Below are 12,191 nucleotides of genomic sequence, written 5' to 3'. Positions count from 1 at the left end.
TAAACCCAAATCGACTTCTTTCGTGCGCTTGGTGTTGGAACAACAACTGCAATGTCCACACGCTGTGTGTCCAATGGGTTTTGGCATCCACCAGGACTCAGTAAGAGTCATCTGAGGTGAACGTATCGATATGTCATTTCTAGTGACTATATCTTTTATGTTCTGACCTCTCTTGAATGCAGATAATGGTTTGGTGACAGGACACTCCCCCGCATCTAGGATATGCCAATTGCGTTTGATGATAGCATTCACTTTATTTGAAAGTTTATTAAATGTGCTCACAAATACTATTTGATCGTTGTCTTTTGATTTATTCCGGTATTCAAGAAGAGCTTCTCTATTGTTATTCTTTGCTCGTTTGTGAGCTCTCTTTACGATCTTATGGGATACCCCCTTGACAGTAACATGGAACTTAAATTTGCTGCTTCTTCAAAGATAGTAGTACTAGAACTATTCCTCTTGAGACAAAGAAATTGGCCCACTGGTAAGTTGTTTCTGATGTGGCTCGGGTGGCAACTGTTAAACTGCAATAGGGAATTCTGATCCGTTGGTTTATGGTACGGTTTAACTTTGAGTGTGTTGTCGGTGCTATCAACCCATATTGTGATGTCGAGAAAGTTGATTTCAACGGTGCTTGTGGTAGCTGTACATTTGAGAAATTGATTTTGTTCATTCAGCCATACTTTAAATTCGTCAAAAGAGGCTGTGTCACCATCCCAAATGATTAGGATGTCATCTATAAAGCGTCTCCAAATCTATAGATAACTCAAAAACGGATTAGAGGAGTTGTAGATGACGCTCTTTTCAAAGGATTCTACGAACAAGTTGGCTGCAGAAGGGGCTACGGATGATCCCATTGCCGTACCGTGTACTTGTTGGAAAAGTTGCTGATTAAAACTAAAATAGTTTTCTTTAAGGGACATGGTTGCACACGAAAGTATAAAGCTGTTGGGACAAATTCTGTCTGTTCTCTTGGTAAGGAGTACCTCTTCTAAAACTTCGAGAGTGGTATCCTGAGGAATACACGTATACTATATTGAGACTGACCAAGATTTGGCGTTTATTGTCAAAGGGGTAGTCCTCGATTAGAGTAATAACTTCAGTAGTGTCTTGTATATACGAGTACATCTCTAAAACAACGGATTTCAAGTACTTGTCTGCAAATTTTGAAAGCGGTTCTAACAATGATCCTGATCCAGACACGATCGGGCGGCCTGGAGGGTTTGTTAATGACTTGTGGATCTTTGGCAAGATATAAAATTTAGGTATTGATGGTTTTTTGGGATTTAAGTATTCATATTCTTGACTACAGATCCATCCTCTTTCCAGAGCTGTCCTAGTTTTTTTCTTCGATCATGGCTTGCAGACGTGGTGTAGGATCTTCATGTATTTTTTTTGTAGAATGATGTATCTGCTAACTGTCTAGTGCACTCTGAAATATAGAAGTTGCGGTTGAGTAACACTATCGCTCCTCCTTTATCTGCCTTTCTTATTACAATTTGATCATTGTTTTTCAATTGGTGCAAGGCTAGGCGTTCATCCCGTGTCAAGTTTTGAAAAAGATGGGTATTTGTGTTTTTCTTCTCAAGCAGTTTTAGTTCGGATAAAACCCGTTTTTCGAACACTATTGCTTCAGGTGTCAGACTGGAAAAAGGAGGATGAAAATCCGAGGGATTCTTTAAACCACTGTGGTTTATTTCGCCGTCATAGTTTTTGTCTGTGAAAAATTGTTTAAGTTGGATTTTTCAGAAAAGTTGGTGAATTTCTTTTCTCATCCTGAAACCATCATAGCTTGTTGTAGATACAAACCCCAAGCCCTTATTTAACAATTTGACCTCTGAAGGGGTCGGGGTATAGTTCGACAAATTCACTAATAGCCCCTGGTGCTCCTGAGCTGGCGGGATGCATAATCCCAGTCCTTGTTGTGTACTTCCTCCTCTAAAAAATGTTGTCTTTGAGGAGGCTGCCCTTGTCTCCCTCTGGAGGAACTGTTATGATTTCGTCCTCTGTTGCTGTTCTGCCTGCCACTGCCTTGTTGCCTTGCAGGGCGATGGCTATTTCTCTGAGGTCTAAAGTTAGAAAAATTCTCATCTCCTGAGGACCCTGATGAAAACAAGGTGTTCCCGAAATGCACTCTCCGTTGTTTCTGGAATTGTACTGCTTGATTTTTTGAAGGGTTGTACCCGTCTTGGGTATACTTAAACGCCTTCTCATGTGAGAATTCAGTAAGATCTTTTTTCATTCTCTTCACTCTTTCTCTTGTGGTAAATTCCTTGAAACCTGTCATTTCTTTCATGATGTCGTTTAATCTGCGTTTATAAGTCTCGAGCGGGACCAGTTTCTTAATCTCAGCCTCCATTGCTGTGATGTCTTTTGATGGACATCTCACTAGCTGTATCTATAATAAGTACAAGCCAATCCCTGCCGCACTTTTTGGCAATATAACTCCATTTAATAACAAACTCCTTGTTATCTAAAAATAACCGGGGTTCGTTATGGACAATCAGTCCTTGAGGGAGGGTGCCTGCTCTAAGGTACTCAATCATGATAAAGCCATGCAATTCTGTCCTAATGAGACGTTTTTTAAGTTGCAGAAGTTCATCCCAATTACTAAGGTTTGAGATTAGCGAGCCCTCCCCTTCCTCTGAAAAAATGGAGGCTCTAGCTAATAATTCGACATATTTGTCATCAAAACTGATCACCTTCTCGGCACTCATTTTTCTAAACTAGTGGGGAGGTCTGTGTTACAAGAATGGCTAGAACACGGACCGCATTTCCTATTATTCTTTTCAAAAACCAAGAAAAAGTATACTGAATGTTAGAAAAAGTACTTGGTATCAAATTCGAATTTCCTGATGTTGGTTGCCAACATGCAATCAACTATGCCACCACAAAATGTCCAGCCAACACCACTTTCACAAAGGCAAAAGATTCTACACACGAATAGACAATGAAGTCCCACTGAGGGGGCTTTTTAGAGAAAGTCCTGCGGGGGTGCCGCACTAAAGGCCATAAAACTTGCGAAGGACTAGGTTTTTTGTTTAAAGAGGCCTAGGACAGTGCCCAATGAAACTCGTATTGTCTAAAGAAAAAGGGTCCTAGCTCCTCTCACTACCTCACCCTTAGGGATCCGAATTAAACTGTTCGGAAACCTTACGATCGGCCCTCCTTAATTGAAACAAATTACACTTACAACCATCATTGTAAAAATATGTATATTGCTATGCTTTATTACAAATTCATTTTATATTATAAAACCTTTTTTCTTAAAACCAGCATACCAACCACAATAATTCTAATGTGTGGAGCAAAGAAAGAAAAAGATTAATGAGATAGAACGCTAGTAAAAAATAAATGAAGAAAAAAGAGGTCCTGAGGTAGGACTAATAAAATGCCATGTAAACATGAAGAAAAAATCTGCACCATTAATAAACAAGAAAACGGAAGGACATTTATTGTAGAAAATATTACTCTTTGTGGTTATTAACATTACGAACCAAAAACATCCAATTGTGTACTAGACAAAGCATATAACATAAAAAATATAAAACATTAGCATCTTGGGTCAAACCACTAGTCTGATGTCTAATTTTGAATCTCTTGAATTAATGATGCAATCCTATTATTAGTTCTGAATACAAAGCAGCTCTTAATGCCTTATTGGAACCGTGACATCCATCTCACAGACAAAGAACCCGACATGTCTCATTCCCATTATCCTTCAAGAGGGTGGTTAATGGGAAATTCTTCAGGGGGGGATGTACTGTAAACAACAATTGGCATTCCAATGACTGGAATAATTCAGAGTATTAACAGTGTGACTTGATGCAAGGAAGAGAGGGCCGCTCTTTAAGGGAGGCTCTTATCACTTTGTAGTGCCAACCTAAACCAGAAAGGGGGAGAGAGAAAGAGAGACAACCGGACAAATCAGTTGAATGTACCAAACACTAATACTAATTATAGTAGGTAGTATTCCTTTTACACTATTAACAACTTGAAGACTTACCTCACTGCCAACTTATGAATAGTAGCAGGGGTAACAGAAGAGTCTTCGTATGCGGAAGTTCTACTCTCTGCAAGAAAGTGGGATGGCAAAGCCTAGTCAGTGGTGGAACAGAGACGACTACGTATAATCTGATAACAATCAAGTGGTCTCAAAAAAGATAAATGCACTCTGTTGATCTCTAGTAATGTGATAGTGAAAAACTTTAATCTCGTGCTCACTTATGTAGCACACTATAAACCAAGTGTGCACCTCTATGTCGCACAGGTTTATAATATGCGGGTTCGCTAAAATTCTGTTCTTTATGGAAACAATACATATACAAAGTATTATGTGTATAAGACCACAACTGTACTGTGTAAAAGGAAATGTACCAATCTCATATCCTTGTAAATGGTAGTCTTAACTGACCTTGAGCTTGGGTCTTTATAATTTAGATGTCGGCAGGATTTTTGAATCGTCATGCAGCTGAGAACGTCTTGAAGAGTCTAGGCTTTAAATACCATCGCGCCATCGACCTTTTAGGGCACTAAGCTGTGCATATGAACATGTGAAAAGAAAGAAAGCAAGGAAAGCTTCACTAAAAGTGCAAGCGGGAGCCGCCTAAAAGCGGGTTGGAAATCTGAATGTAAACCGTGATGGCGAACGGCAAGGTCCGCTCATGCAAGTTCCTTCTGAACTTACCTTGTATTGCCTTCTCTCCACGTGTACTCGCACTGGGCGGTCTTGTCTCCAGTGCTCCTCTGTATCGGTAGCGTGTCCTCACTAAGCTTTGCAGCGCTACTGCTACAGTGCCATAAGCGCCTCCGCATGAACGCCACAGTGATCTGCCACCCACGGTGGCACCTAAATTGGAACACCTCAGAAAAAAGGCTGGGGCCCCCCTCGCTCCCCCACCCGCTCCTCGAACAACCCCCTCCAAATTGGAACTGCCCACACTGGAACAAATTGTCAACGAATGGAGACAGTTAATGTAGTTTGTTTTCTTTTTCAAGTTTTTCTTCCTTTCTTTCCTTCCTTTCTCTCATGAACGAATCATCAGATTTGCTATGTAACTATGACAAAATGCCAATAAAGAAATTAAAAAAGAAATGGTGCCGGTGCATCCATGCTCCTCATCCCCACTCTGCCATATAGGGCAGAATGGGGATGAGGAGCCCGGCATTAGCGCCACCCGCGAATGGGCAATTACCGGCCCGTTCAACTCGTAATGGGCCGGTAAGTGTCCATTTGCGGGTGGCAGTGCCGGATGCGAGTTCAGCGGTAGCCGTGCATGTAATGCAGGCACGGCTACCATCCAACTCGTAATGAGGCCCAGTCTCTTGCTACATGTCCATACCCTCTACAAGAATAGCATTGTTTGTAGGGGTCAAGAAAGGGTTTTGTTATTGGAGGATTCCTTTTTTCCTGTTCCCTTAGGAATCCATCCTCCTGTTCCAATGTTGTCGTGATCAAGGGAAGATGAATAGATAGCAGTTCTTTCGAGTTAGATGTCAGGCCAGATGACAACTTACTAACAGTGCCTGAAGTATCTCTAATTATCTTTCCCTGAGAGGTTTTTCTCATCAACATATGGGGAAAAGTTTCCCCCAGGTTTTCATACCTTAAACTGCCTACTAGTGGGCCCCGCTTAATGACTACGGGGTCATCGGAAACATTCTAAAAATAAGCTTCAAATTAAATCCCCAGGAAAAAACCAGTGAGATATTTAATTAGTGTTCTTCTAAGGGTATTACATACAAACCCATACCTGGGGAAACACCCACTTGTAACCCTAAGGGGATCATAACTTTATCCCTTCCAGGTATTCGAGATTTGTGGGGGCTAAACAGATCGAAATCATTCCCCTCAACCGTTCTCTTAATGTGAAGGATGGCTTGAGGGATCAACACCTTAAATATTGACCCCAACGAATTATTGACATAGTTGGGAAGGTTGAAGCTTTCCCCCAAACCCCTACTTTGTCGGGTTGACCAGAAAAAAAAAGTGTTGGTTCCCTTCTGTCTCTTGGGTTCCTAATTCCTTAGTATTTCTTTGGAATCCTGAGTTAGAAGGGTCTTTGGGGTTCGTAAGTTTCCAAAACACTCTGAATTTCCTCATTAACCTCCTCCTCTCTTATTTCCTTTCGGAGTCTGGGAAGCATTGCTCTCTCCAAAAACCCCTGTGCAAGGGTTTCTTCCCATGATTCTGTCACGGCCACTGGTCAAGGGCCATTCACTTTATCTCCTGCAGGGTCCCAATTGACCCAGTCTTGGCGCCAAGCTCATTTCAAAGTGTGCTCTGCACAGTGTGCTCAGGGCACGTGCATCTAGGCCGGGCGGAGCCATACAAATGCATGGAAGGCATGTGCAGAAGACGGGGGGAGTGGCAAGGTGGGGCCACAGGGTGGGGCCTAAAGGGAGTGGCAGGGGCCAGGCTACATAAGCCAGCCCCACCCGCATGCTGGCACTTCGCGTTAGTCTGCTTGTGCAGCGTAACGCTTACCGCCGTCTACAGATCCTTACCTGTTCAGCACAAGCATCTTCAGTCTACGGAACCCATCCAGCAGCTTACCAGGAATCAGCCATGCCATCGCTGGAAGCACCGCTGTTCGCTTCTGTCATGAAAGGCCTCTAGGCGCTTGCAGTAACCTGCACTTGCACTAACCTACTGAGCTATCTTGTGTGTATTTAGAGCTTATTCAAAGTGTGGAGGAAAAATGCTAAACCAGCCAGGCCTCTCGAACTGAGTGAGCCAGCATGCTTGCGAGGGGTTAACTGCGAAGGCCCTTCTTGAAGACATAAACATCTAGCTTTGCAAGAAGCTCTGAGCAGCCTTTAGGAGCCAGGCACAGCCTTGCTTGTCTTCGCTCTGCGAGTCAGGTGCACTGATAACTCAGGAATGTCAGGCCTTCCCAAAACAACGTACACGAAGCCTGGGAGCCAAGACTGGCTGTTTCCAGTCTTGTAACTTTCCAGGCGAAAACATGTTTGCTGCCTGGAAGGGTGAGCCTAGAAGATTCTCGAAGAGCTGGTACGTCATAGTGATTGATGTGCAGCCCCTAATAAGAGAACTATACCTGGGCCAGTGAGGGAGGGACTCATGCTGGGCTGTTTGCGAAACGCGCATGCGGAGAGGAACAGCGCCTGGACGACCAGCCGTACACTAGAGGGCCGAGACTCCTAGCATCACATCCCTGCTCTGGGGAAAGCCTGTGGGAGGCTTGGCCAGTCCTCCCCTCCCTTTTTGCCGGGCACTTCGAGTGGCGAGGGTCCTGGGTGTGATTCGATCGAATCTCCATCCATGATATCTAGGTGCGTAAGATCAATAATTGCATATTCATCTGTGACTGACTATTGGTATTAGCAAGGGGTGAGGAGCTTGGTTTCGGGAAAGCCAGGTCCCCTGCGCAATTTGTCGTCTTTATTCAAGGTTAGGCCTGCAGCCCGGTACATGGTTTTGTCAGGGAACCAGGCTCCATGGTTCCCAGGAAGTTTGAAGAGAAAGGGTGGGTTGACAAAACCTAGTTTGTTGGTGGCGCTGGCAAGGGGGTTGGTGCCCCTTGGTTATTACATAAATCACTTTGAAGATGTTTTTGTGTGTGCAGGCATATTTATTATTTCAAGTGGAGCATAACACCTGGGGTACAGTGTACCAGGTTGGTGAACCGTAACAATAGAAAAAACAGCCGACACTCATTTCAACCGAAGTCTTTCTCAAGGCTGTGCGAGGTGGGGGTTGGTGAGTGGTGGGAGAGCGAGTGGTTCAGTGACATGTTGCATGGGTGATTTCATGATAATTGGAATCATATATCAATCCCGGCATGGTATACCATAGTAGTGACATGTTCATGATGGAAAAAAATACATTAGATATTCATACAATATGGGCCATGGTAAGGCATGAGTACAGCGACATGATTAGTGCATTGAGATACGTGGTGAGTGGGGTGGTTAGTGCAGATTGGTACAGTGAATAAGTAATAGGTGACAACATCAATGATACAGTAGGTAGAAATTGCAACAAGACATAATGGAAGGTCCGAATTAGACAATGAGTACCAAGGAGAATCGACAAGCGAAGGTGGAAGGAAGAGAGGTCAGAGAAAAAGTTATGAAAACGAGAGTTAGAAGGTTGCTGGTTAGACTGTGAATCGCTGTAGTATGTCACAGTGCTAAGCTAAGCAAGCCAAGCTTACCATTGAAGTTGGGGTGGGGGCTCCCTTCTGAATATATGTAGAAGAACCCTGAGTAGGGCGTTGAGTAGAAGCTGGATAGCAGATTTCTAAAAGGGAGAGACAAGGATGTCACTGAGGAATAGTGGCCCGTAGATTAAAGGGAAGCTAAAAGTTGGCAATCATGTTCGAATGCAGGAGCAATCCGCGGTGGAAGCACGGACTTGGAAGGCGTTGTGGAAGGAGTGAGGAGGTCTTACCTGGGCTGGTGGTCCGTCAGCGTCTGGGTGGTTTCCAGTAATGGGAGGAAAAGGCTCGTAGTAAATGTAGGGGATACTTCAGGTATGGAAGTGAGGCCGCAGCACCCCATTGGATGATGGGCCCGTAGGCGGGTCATGACGTGTGCTAAGCTGAATGGTTGGATAGGCCGTCGGTCTGTTCAAATGCTGCTCAATGTTTGAAGGAGCAGTTTGGCAAGTATTTGTAGGACCCTGTGTTGCAGGAAAATAGGTAATGGCCATAATTCGATGTGGCATGACTATGAATAGAAGAGGATGGTGGAGATGGTGTGACAGGGAGCCCCAGCGGTCCCCTAGGTGAGAGGGCTGGGCATGAGGGGAGCCCCGCTTGGCTCGTAGGTGGAGGACAGCACTATTCACTGACCAACACGGTGTTGGTTGATTGGTGCATCCAGGCGTGTGGGTGCAGAGGCAGTGCCAATGGAGTAGAATTGTTTGAAAAATAAATCCAAGGTGGGCAAGGAGGACACAGAACAGAAACATGGAATATCATAGGAAAACATGAAACTCATGGAGTGGAATTGATTAAAAATTGATCCACGGTGGGCAAGGAGGACAGAGAATAAAGAAGAAGAAGAAGAAACATGGAATATCATAGGAAAACATGAAAATCCTGGTCAGTGTTGAGGCCAACAGTCACGCCTCTGTGTTTGCAAATTAGTTTTGCTTCTCTCTGACGAAGGTGGAGTTCCCTGTCTCCTCCCCTTGCGTCAGCCGGAATAATTTCAAGTCCCACAAAGGCAATTTCCTCTTTGCGTGCCCACTGGTGTTCTTCTTGCCAGTGTACTGTTAGCGGGTATTTGGCGTCTTGGGAATGCAGGGTGCTCAGATGTTCTTGAATTCTGATCCTGAGTTCCCTCTTGGTGCTTCCAATGTATTTACGCTCACACACACATATTATAGCATATATGACATATTTCGATTTGCAGGTCATAAATTGGTGAATGTCATGTGTGTCAGTTTCACTAAAGGCCAGGGTTTTGGTATTTCTGGCATGCTTGCACATGGGGCAAGTTCCACATTTAAGGAAACCCATTGGTTTAGTTCTGTTGAGCCAGTGGTCGTTCAATTTTGGAATCGGTGTCATGAAGGATGGGCTAAGGATGGTTTTCAAAGTTTTGGCCTTGGTATACGTCAGGCATGGTTTGTCTGGGATCCATTCACTGATGTCTTCATCAATTTTTAGGATGTGCCAGTGTCGTCTCAGGATTTTCTGGATTTCTTGGTTGTCACTGCAATATTGCGTGATGTACCGAAGTTCAGTATGGGCGATGTTCTCTCCTGTAGATGGAACTTTGGGTGTGAGTAACGTGTTCCTTTTCCTTTTAGTAGCGGTTTCTTTGGCTGTATTGATAGCATGTTGGGGATATCCTCTCTCCATGAATCGTTTCGTGAGCGTGGAACATTCTTGGCCATAGTATTTATGTGTGCTGCGGTTTCGTTTTGATCTCAGAAATTCACCCTTGGGAATGTTGTTGATCACCGATTTTTTGTGACAGCTTGAGGCGTGTAGGACTGAGTTGACTTCCGTAGGTTTTCTGAAAATCACAGTTGTTAATTTGGCTCCTACTGGCATGATGCTGATGTCCAGAAAGTCAATTTTAGTGCAGCTTGAAAATCCAGATAGTTCTAGTCCAAAATGATTCTTGTTGAGATATTCTTGAAAAAGCACAAGTTGGTCTGCTGTTCTCGACCAGATCATCAGAATGTCATCTATATATCAGAACCATTTATGGATCGACTTTTTAAAGTCCAAGTTGGCGAGAGCATGTACCTGCTCAAAATGGTGCATGAACAAATTGGCCATGGATGGTGCATAGGTTGCCCCCATAGCAATACCTTTTGTTTGTCTGTAGTATTGCTGGTTAAACAGGAAGACGGTGTGTTAAGGAAAATTCCAGGAATTCTTTGGTAAATTCAAGGTGGGAGCAGAATGAGGCAGAGGCTTGCGCAAAAGCAAAGTCAATGGCTTTCAGGGCCAGTCTATGGCAGTATACAAAGCTTTTACGTCCAAAGTCACAAGTGTATAATCGTTATGCCAAGTGACATTCTGTAGAACCAGGAGTGCATGCATGGTATCATGAAGATAAGTCGGTATTTTAGGAACTTCTGGTGCCAAAACATTGTTGATATATTTATTCAAGGTTTCTGTTATCCATCCAATCCCGCTCAGGATGGGACGTCCTTCTGGTACCCGGTTGAATTCCTTGTGCACCTTGGGGAGAAAGTAGATGGTGGGCATCCTGGGGTATCTGGGCTGTAAGTATTTGATTTCATCATCTGATAGGAGACCATGGTGATGCCATTTGGTCAACATGGTGTTGGCAGCAAGTGTCATTTCCTGTGTAGGGTTACTGCTCAAGGTCTCATAGCAGCCAAGAGAAGCGAGGTTGTTGTTGGCCATTGTAATGTAGTCTGATCTATCCATGATCACCACATTACCCCCTTTGTCGGCTTCCTTGATTATGATTTTCTGATTAGCTTGCAGGCTCTTCAGCGCTAGTTTCTCTGAATTGGTAATATTGTTGCTCATCCTGGTCCGTTTGATTTTTGTCTGATCCTCAAGTCGCTGTAGATCCCTGGTTACTGCTTTGGTGAAGATTTTAATTGCATTGTCACCTTGTAGATTGGGTATGAATTTAGATTTTGGCTTGATTTCCGGAATTTTGAGATTGGTCTCTTCAATGTTGAGGTCTTTGATTGTTTGCTGAATTGTTTGTCGATCGGTACCAGTTGGATCCTCCAGGGAAGCTAATAGATGTGTATTTTCTAGGTGTTCCATATTGATTGTACTCAATGGAACATGTGTGATTTTGGGATTTTTCCATTTGATTTGTTTGGCAAAAAACTTCTTCTTGAGTTTCAGCTTTCTGGTATATTTGAATAGATCAATGTGAGCATCCACATAGTTCATGTAGTTAGAGGGTGCAAACGAGAGGCCCTTGTTAAGTATATTGATGTCATTTTCCGTAGGATAATGGCTTGAGAGATTCAGTACTAGGTTTGGGGTCTCGGAATTCTCTGTTGTAGTTGTGTTTGGGATCTTGTCAGCCTTATAGCACTTTCGAGTTCTTTTTGGGCGTTTCTTGGTCCCCGCTCGACTGCCTCTCTTGGTTGTAATCTTGGTGGGATATTGCCACGGGGGGGCTCTAAAAAAAGTCACCTGTTTCTTGGTTGGTACACTTGTTCCTTTGTTGTAGCGTTGTATTTCATCCAAAAAGTGTATCCGATGCTTCTACTTACTTCGTGGGATCTAGACAGCCTTGGTACTGGTTCCTTGAACTCCGGTTCGGTGTCTACTCCAAGGTCTTGCTCGGTATCTGCTTCTAGTTCTGCTTCACTATCAGCATCAGATGTTGCAGGTGAGCTGTTGGGGGTATTGTTCTTTGAGCTGGTGCCTTGTATGTTGTCAAATTTTGCTTGGAAGGTGAATACTCTGCTGTCTTGGTAATCTCGTTCGTCTCTAGCGAATGTTCTACATTTCCTTATTTTCACCTCATCTTGGTGTTTTTTGAGTATCTCATACATGATCTTGTAGTTTTTCTCTTTCGTTGTTGTCGGTGAATTACTTGATTTAATCCCCAACATGCTATCAATACAGCCAAAGAAACCGCTACTAAAAGGAAAAGGAACACGTTACTCACACCCAAAGTTCCATCTACAGGAGAGAACATCTCCCATACTGAACTTCGGTACATCACGCAATATTGCAGTGACAACCAAGAAATCCAGAGAC

At 43.6% G+C, this 12,191-nt stretch overlaps 1 protein-coding gene across 2 annotated transcripts in view; it reads left to right on the top strand.

Moving 5' to 3' along the window:
• Positions 1 to 12,191, top strand: part of LOC138527333 (receptor-interacting serine/threonine-protein kinase 4-like) — a 437,375-nt gene that overhangs the window by 392,965 nt on the left and 32,219 nt on the right. The gene's annotated exons all lie outside the window — the stretch shown is intronic.

This window comes from Ambystoma mexicanum, chromosome 14 (assembly GCF_040938575.1).
Source record: "Ambystoma mexicanum isolate Mex_15411 chromosome 14, UKY_AmexF1_1, whole genome shotgun sequence".
NCBI classification, from domain to species: Eukaryota; Metazoa; Chordata; class Amphibia; order Caudata; family Ambystomatidae; genus Ambystoma; species Ambystoma mexicanum.
This window is presented reverse-complemented; position numbering and strand designations above follow the sequence as displayed.